This window comes from Coregonus clupeaformis, chromosome 9 (genome assembly GCF_020615455.1).
Source record: "Coregonus clupeaformis isolate EN_2021a chromosome 9, ASM2061545v1, whole genome shotgun sequence".
In the NCBI taxonomy this organism is placed as follows: Eukaryota; Metazoa; Chordata; class Actinopteri; order Salmoniformes; family Salmonidae; genus Coregonus; species Coregonus clupeaformis.
This window is the reverse complement of record NC_059200.1, coordinates 54,434,921-54,443,738: the sequence shown is the minus strand read 5'-3', so window position 1 is coordinate 54,443,738 and position 8,818 is coordinate 54,434,921.

Below are 8,818 nucleotides of genomic sequence, written 5' to 3'. Positions count from 1 at the left end.
GCCCTCAATGTTTCACCTGAATACTTCAGGTTTCCACTGTTACCTGACTTTACTTTCCATCTAACAATTCCCATAGGGTAATTCATTTACCCAAGAACACTTAAACCCTACTGTTCTGACACCTACATTATTTTATCTGTCAATGACTGTTGCCGATACCACAGTTATGACAAAGCATAACCCTGACCCAGACCCGCTAGAGGCTGCGCAACCGTCCAACACATCTTGGGCTGGCATCCCCAACAGACATCAACCCTCAAGATTCCTCACTGATTCTTACAGAATGAGTTAATCTATCTCTAATTTTCACAACAGAGGAACGAGCAGCACTGACCAGATACCCCCCCCCTCTGTCATCAAAATCAAAAGACCCCATCCTGCAGCTTCCATGATGAATCTATATTCTCCATTTCAGATTAATCTATATTGTTTCTATCTGCTCTCCTATTTTAATCCTATTCATACTATCATTGACAGCCCTCTCCATCCGTAACATAAACTCCTGAGTCATTAATTTCAGAAAAGTTGTTGTCGATGTCATACTCCCTACATCGTATCATTAATCCCTTCCAAAGTTACCCTTAAAGTAGTTGATTTAGCTGCTGTATCAACCCTAATTACTTCTAGTGCAAAAGTTCCCATTCCCATTATCCTCTGTGTCTTATCTACTGTTGGAGTGACTGTAATCTACTCTTCCTGAACTCCTTCGGTGACTGCGGAAGCTTGAACAGATTTCAAATCTTCCATTATAGGCATCACTTTACGAATTACATAGCCCTTTAACCCATAATTCTTAACCGGAACAACTTCTAATGCTTGCACTAGATAAGTACACATATATTCTCCCTAACCTTTCTCTATAATATTACGCAACATAAGTGAACAGTCACTCCTAACCCTCTTCTAAACTATACCTCCTTTTACTCCTGGTCCTGATAACAACACTTATTCTCCATAATTATCTCTACATATGGGAGAAACGTCCCATCCTAAACCCTAATAAGTGTTTTCCCCCTAAAATTGGTGCTGTATTGGTTCCCTTATAATCAAATGCAATATATTTATGACTTTAATACCTATCAATGTTGAAAGAGTTAAATTGCTTCTCCCTGTTGTTCTAATAGACTGAAGTGTTAATGTCCTTATTTACTCCTAGTTTTCCCCCAGTTTTCCCCTAAGACTTTGAACTCTTTCCTTGTACTTCCATCCATCACCACTAGTGTCACGTTTTCCCCAAATCTCAGTCCTATCTCTAAATCCCTGACTTTCAAACTTTTGATTACACAAAATACACCTATAATGACCTTGATCTCCCTGCTGGAAACTGTAAATATAGATACTCAATCACCCTCAAATCATTCAGCAACACATACTTTCTCAATGCATCTGCTCCTAACCGATTTAAACTCCTACCATATCTTCCCACTAAACTTTAAAATGTCCTTCCTCACTGTTCTCTCTCTGTCTTACTACTAACTTTGAAACTTAGCTTACTGTCTCAGAGTTCTTCCAACCCTAATCTACTCCTAACTTATTTTAATCTAATCTTTTCTCTCATAACATTTAAAACCTTTTCCCCTGATTTTCACAAAATCCCCTACCACCAAATTTTTGGAATATGTGATTGGGAAAGTTCCCCACCTGCTTCTGACTCATTACACACAGACTTGGCAAAACCGACTAAACACCTTTAGCCTAACCTCCAATCTCTTTGTGTCAGGATGTAACCCAGAATAACAGTCACCCTATTAAGTTTATTTTCCCAGACAGATTGTCTAATAGGCAATCTAATACATTATCATCCTTCCTATGATATTATCTTTTAAGCAAATGATTCCCAAAAAACCCTACTTCTTAAAATATTCTACCAGACAGTCAGTCGTCTAGTGTACATCTTATTGTACGCTTCAATTTACACCATGCATCTCTTTCCCAACAATGCCATAGGTATATTGTCCTAATATTAGTATGTCTCTTTTACTTCCTCTTTGACTTTTATAGCAGAGCTCAATTGATTCCCTAAGAGTAATTAAACTGTTTTACTACATCAAATCCTATCCTACCCTAATTAATTTTACATAGTGAGATGTTTAACCTCTTTAGGCCTAAACCCAAATAAGTTTTTTTCCTATTCACTATCACTTCTAATGGTCGGTTGTTTTTACTTCAATTGTTGGCTATTTTCTCTTCTTCTCTAATCGATGCTCTCAGCTGATACCCCCCTTCCGGATATTCTAGACACTCTAGAATATTTAGTGTTCACCTGAAGCACAGGTGATCTTCACTTGCTCCTTGATCTTCCTCTGTTTCTTCTTCTCCAATTCTGTGTCTGTCCAGAAACTGACAGTGGATATGGATAACCTGGTACCCCCTTGGCTGGTACAATTGCACTTGACATTGTCCAGTTGAAGCTGTAACAGTGATTGTTGATTTGGTTCACTCTGATTCTTCATAACCAACACTTCTTTTCTTCTTCTCCACCACCAGTTATAAGTTGTATTTGATTGAGTTTTCTTCGTCCGGTTCTTCTCGTTGTGGACCTATCAGTATTCTTCCAAAGGTTCTCTTCTAAGTTCTGTTCTTGAAATATCATCTTCTTACCAGTGGCCTTTCCTTTGGCCTCACTGTATTATTCTTCTCCTTCAATTCTTGAGGTCTTCATCCAGTCGTGTTACTTCTTCCACTTCTCCATTTCTTCTTTGCTCTTGTACCTTCAACTTTCATCAGAGATCAAATCTCTAGTATCCATTTCTTCTTTCCTCTCTTGCCACTTCCCTCTGATCACAGAGTCACCTCCACCCATGACCTCTCATCAATCACTCTCATCTTCATCATCCTCTTCTCCTTCACGTTCCAGACATCTCATTTTCTTCCGTCTTCTGGATTCATCTTCATCGTTGTTTCTGCGGGTACCCTATCTATTATTTGTCTATATTTCTGATGCAATAATCACTCCTGGATGATCATTGTAAGCTGAGAATAAACATCCCTAAGCTCTACTTTTTAAACCTATCTTATCGCTGACATATTTTATCAATTTCTGTTTGAGAATGAAGGGCAACTTTTGTTTCACTTGCCGGATAACCTAGCAACACTTTAATTAAAGGATTACCCCTATTTCAACCCGTGTAATGACTTTCATAGTCCTGATATCTTTTTCCCCATTGTAACACCCTTTTATATTCCTTTATTGTGAACTATGTTATTCTAGACTGTATAAGTTATATAGGCTTCCCCCCTGTAATTCTTAATATAACCTAAACAAATCCATTAACAATCCTGAATAATTAACCCCAATTCCTATGTCACCAATATCAATTAGTGTTAGCTATCTTACCACAACCCATCAACTGCAAGTAAATGCAAGTTAGTCCTCTTCAGACTAAAATACCCATAAACAAAGCCTTCTAACCTTACAACCCTTCAATACTCCAATTCCCATAACCCCTTGCTCTATTAGCTCTTGCACTATAAGCACCTAATTATCTTAAATTTAAAGAATAATGTCAGTCCTTGATTCCCAACCCAACTGTAATTAAACCCCAGTGATACACAGAGCATCCAAAATGCAATTTTTAATGAAATAGTATTTGCCAAGTCTATGTAAAATCGTCATAACATCACATATCTTGTAACAGTAACCTTTTTATGACTTGATCCTCTGCCGCGTCACGTGATCACTTCCTGTATCTCCTCGCTCCCCCTCTCTCCTGTCTCTCATGACAAGGGACAAAGACACAAGAACAGCTTTTAGTAGTCAATGCCATCACTGAGTATTTCCAACCATTCAATATTCATTCGTTCTACATTATTCACTCTAAGACTAAACTCAGAACTAAATAGATCGCTCAAAAACATTATTTTAATCCGTTATTTAATTATTTAATTCAATCCATTATAATCCATTATCATATATTTAATTTATAAATTCAATAGGTCCCAAAACAAGTTTCATCTTAACCCACCGCCGTTGAAACTTATAAGATTCGTGTTAAAGTCTCTTTATGCGTATTTGTTCCGTCGTCTGTGTTCCTCTGTCTCCCCCTGCAGTTTAACCAATGTGTTGTTTTGCAGAAATCCCACGCATGCGCAAATATCATTTTAACCTCATGCTTGAGTTTTAGCATCCCCTCGTGGTGTCGTTTTTTAGTGCCGTAAAACAAAACGTTCCCTAATCTCGTGCCATAAACTCCCCTTCCTGTAGTGTAGTGTCGCAAAATTAAACGCCTGCGCACAACCATTCAAAAATACCTTTTCCCCGTAAAAGAATGATTCTCTACTCTCTCTCCCCAAACAGAAAGAATAACAGCCAGCTGTAACTTCCCATTTCCCCCTTCTAGTCAAACAACATTTAACAGCTGTGACACTCTGGCTCTATGGACGTTTATATTGAGCCAGGGTTGTTCATTTTCATGTGTTTGGGTGTATTTCATTTGGTGGTGTTGGGGATGGGTGAGTTTCATTTTGTTTGTGTCAGGTGGTGATTGGTCGATGACTCCCAATCGGAGGTAACGAGTGTCAGCTGTCGGCTCGTTATCTCTGATTGGGAGCCATATATATTCTGTGTGTTTTCTCCTTTGTGTTGTGGGTTATTGTTTCTTTGTTGCTGTTAGTAGTATTCAGTATAGAACTTCACGGATCGTCATTTGTTGTTTTCTTCGTGGTTGCTTTAAGTTAATAAAATCATCATGTTCACTCGCAACGCTGCGCATTGGTCTCCTCCTTCAGACGGTCGTGACAGAATAACCCACCAAAAAAGGACCAAGCAGCGCGTCCAGGAGCAAGGGGTCTGGACACAGGAGTTATGGATGCCTCCTAAGGACTTTTGGACATGGGAGGAGATTCGGGCTGGAAAGGGTCCTTGGGCACAACCGGAGGAACATCATCGCCCTCGTGAAGAGCTGGAGGCAGCTGCAGCCGAGAGGAGGTGGTCTGAGGAGGAATATCACCGCCCTCGTGAAGAGCTGGAGGCAGCTGCAGCCGAGAGGAGGTGGTATGAAGAGGAAGCGCGGAGTCGAGGCTGGAAGCCCGTGGTTACTCCCAAAACATTTTTGGGGGGGGGCACATGGCTTGGGCGCCTGGGCAGCAGGAGGCTGCCACAGGGAGAAAAGGAGAGAGGGCTATCGGATTACGGGAGCCATTGGCGAGTAGAGGGAGGGAAGTTGTTGTGGCACGGCATGAGAGACTGAAGTGTGTTCCCAGTCTGGTCCGGTCCGTTCTTGATCCCCAGTTAAGGCCAGTGGTGGGTGTTCCCGGTACGGTCCGGCCTGTTCCTACTCCACGCACCAGGTCCACGATGTGCGTCGCCAGCCGGCCTGAACTGCCCGTCTGCCCAACGCCGTCTGAACTGCCCGCTCCGTCTGAACTGCCCGTCTGCCCAACGGCGCCTGAACTGCCCGTCTGCCCAACGCCGTCTGAACTGCCCGTCTGCCCAACGCCGTCTGAACTGTCCGTCTGCCCAACGCCGTCTGAACTGCCCGTCTGTACTGAGCCTACAAAGCCGCCCGTCTGCCATGAGCCTTCAGAGCCGTCCCGCCAGACCGGAGCCGCTAGAGCTCTCCGCCAGACAGGATCAGCCAGAGCCTTCCGGCCAGACAGGATCAGCCAGAGCCTTCCGCCAGACAGGATCAGCCAGAGCCTTCCGCCAGACAGGATCAGCCAGAGCCTTCCGCCAGACAGGAGCAGCCAGAGCCTTCCGTCAGACAGGAGCAGCCAGAGCCTTCCGCCAGACGGGATCAGCCAGAGCCTTCCGCCAGACGGGATCAGCCAGACCCGTCAGCCAGCCATGAGCAGCCAGATCCGTCAGCCAGCCATGAGCAGCCAGATCCGTCAGCCAGCCATGAGCAGCCAGATCCGTCAGCCAGCCATGAGCAGCCAGATCCGTCAGCCAGCCATGAGCAGCCAGATCCGTCAGCCAGCCATGAGCAGCCAGATCCGTCAGCCAGCCATGAGCAGCCAGACCCGTCAGCCAGCCATGAGCAGCCAGATCCGTCAGCCAGCCATGAGCAGCCAGATCCGTCAGCCAGCCATGAGCAGCCAGATCCGTCAGCCAGCCATGAGCAGCCAGATCCGTCAGCCAGCCATGAGCAGCCAGATCCGTCAGCCCGCCAGGATCCGCCAGATCCGTCAAGCCAGGATCCGCCAGAGCCGTCTAGCCAGGATCCGCCAGAGCCGTCCCGCCAGGATCCGCCAGAGCCGTCCCGCCAGGATCAGCCAGAGCCGTCCCGCCAGGATCCGCCAGAGCCAGCCAGCCAGGATCCGCCATCTAGTCAGGTACTGCCCCTTAGCCCGGTGCTGCCCCTTAGTCCGGTGCTGCCCTTTAGCCCGGTGCTGCCCCTGAGTCCGGTGCTGCCCCTGAGTCCGGTGCTGCCCCTGAGTCCGGTGCTGCCCCTGAGTCCGGTGCTGCCCCTGAGTCCGGTGCTGCCCCTGAGTCCTGTACTGCCCTTTAGTCCGGTACTGCCCCGTAGTCCGGTGCTGCCCCGTAGTCCGGTGCTGTCCCTTAGCCCGGTGCTGCCCCTTATCCCGGTGCTGCCCCTTAGGCCGATGCTGCCCCTTAGTCCGGGGTTGCCCCTTAGTCCAGGTGGGGTTAGGTGGAGGGTGGTCATTGGGAGGCTACCGAAGCAGGTTGTGACTGTGGTGGGGTGGGGATCACGACCGGGGCCAGAGCCGCCACCATGGACAGACGCCCACCCAGACCCTCCCCTAGTCCTGATGTTGGTGCGCCCGGAGTTCGCACCTTTAGGGGGGGGTACTGTGACACTCTGGCTCTATGGACGTTTATATTGAGCCAGGGTTGTTCATTTTCATGTGTTTGGGTGTATTTCATTTGGTGGTGTTGGGGATGGGTGAGTTTCATTTTGTTTGTGTCAGGTGGTGATTGGTCGATGACTCCCAATCGGAGGTAACGAGTGTCAGCTGTCGGCTCGTTATCTCTGATTGGGAGCCATATATATTCTGTGTGTTTTCTCCTTTGTGTTGTGGGTTATTGTTTCTTTGTTGCTGTTAGTAGTATTCAGTATAGAACTTCACGGATCGTCATTTGTTGTTTTCTTCGTGGTTGCTTTAAGTTAATAAAATCATCATGTTCACTCGCAACGCTGCGCATTGGTCTCCTCCTTCAGACGGTCGTGACAACAGCGCTCACAAAACATACAACTCGACTTACAAACACATAAACAAGTTTAAAAGACTTTAATCCATCGCAATGGAATCTCTAAGGATATCCGTTAGCATGTAGCACGCAACACAATTAGCAGGTAGCATTAGCATTTAGCTTAGCCTAAGGTACACTGTGACACAAAACACCATTAGCACTAGCATCCACCTCAGCCACCATGACGTAGCATGATTCACACTTTAGCCTTACAAAAATTAGCCTGAGCAACGATGTACCACGTGGCCCAAAACAATCCAGCCTTAGCTTCAGCCTCTAGCCAACTGCGGCCTACTAGCTATACAAATGAACACCCCGCACCGCGGCCCAATCATTGTCCATGATTATCAATATCTCCGTCTAACTTTGTGTTGCCGTAAGTTCTGGATAATCATAGAGAGGTTACCCCAAGCATTATAGTTCGTCAACCATACGATGAGTATATAACATGCATATAATTCGTCCAGCTTAATAATTCCCAGAATTAACCATACACCACATAACGCGTTGCAAGGATTTTATGGCCCATTCCTAAAGAATCGCCTCGATTCGAGGGCTTTTCCAGATCCCCCGGTGCCCTAAAAATGCATACGTATTCCAACATTTATTCTCTACTAATCCATTGTCACCCGTTACCAATGAATTATACACGTTCAATACTTAAATCCTACCGTTTAATGCTCTACATTCCAATTAACTGCCGTTTTTGATGGAATAAATTTTAGCAGACTCCAGTCGACCAGCAACAACACCACCGAGGCCAGGTCATAATGGAACATCCCTTCAGTGTACACAAGTCATATCCAATCTAACAAACTCCGAAGCGGTAAGAACACTCACCCTTTTTTTCGGCCATGCTTCAGAGAGAGTTAGGCCGGCGGTTGACTGAAACAAGGAAGAGACGCAAAACCAGCCCCACGTTGGGCGCCATTATGTCGTATATGATGAATGGTGGTCATCATTGCTGTCAACAAAAAGTCCGCTATGCTGCATCGTGTTAGAGGCTTTTATTAAAATCACGAGTTTACAGCATGGATACAGACTCGCGATGTCCGGAGAACGGCTCCCCAGATTGCTATGGCCGTTCTGCCGTCTCATCGTTTACCCCCTATTTATAAACAATGCAAAAAGAGGAGTGACTCCCCTCTTCTGGCCAATCACCAGTCTCCCCTGGGGCATCACCCTCCCAACACTACATTTGAACTAAGATCATAAAACAACATTCTTTGTTCCTCCAAAACATTTAACAAAGGCATAATCTTCAGATACGATAAAATCAAATGATAGACTGATCTTGCTCTGTTGAAAGATTTGGCACACTGCATTTTGAAGAGAGTGCGTTTTTAGAGACAGGTGGAATTTTTTTTGCAGAAAGTACAGATTGGCAGAGGTGGGATCAAGTCACTATTATTCGAGTCACAAGCAAGTCTCAAGTCACAAGGTCTGAGTCCTAAGTTGATTCCTAAGTAGAACGGGTTGAGTTTCGAGTCAAGTCCAAGACGTGCATTCTAAGAGCAAGTCAAGTCAAGTCTCAATTCAAGTTAAAAAATAAATAAAAATAGCCTACATGCAATGACTTGTTCAACTACACTCTTAGAAAAAAGGGTTCCAAAAGTGTTATTCGGCTGTCCCCATAGGAGAACCCTTTTTGGTTCCAGGTAGAAC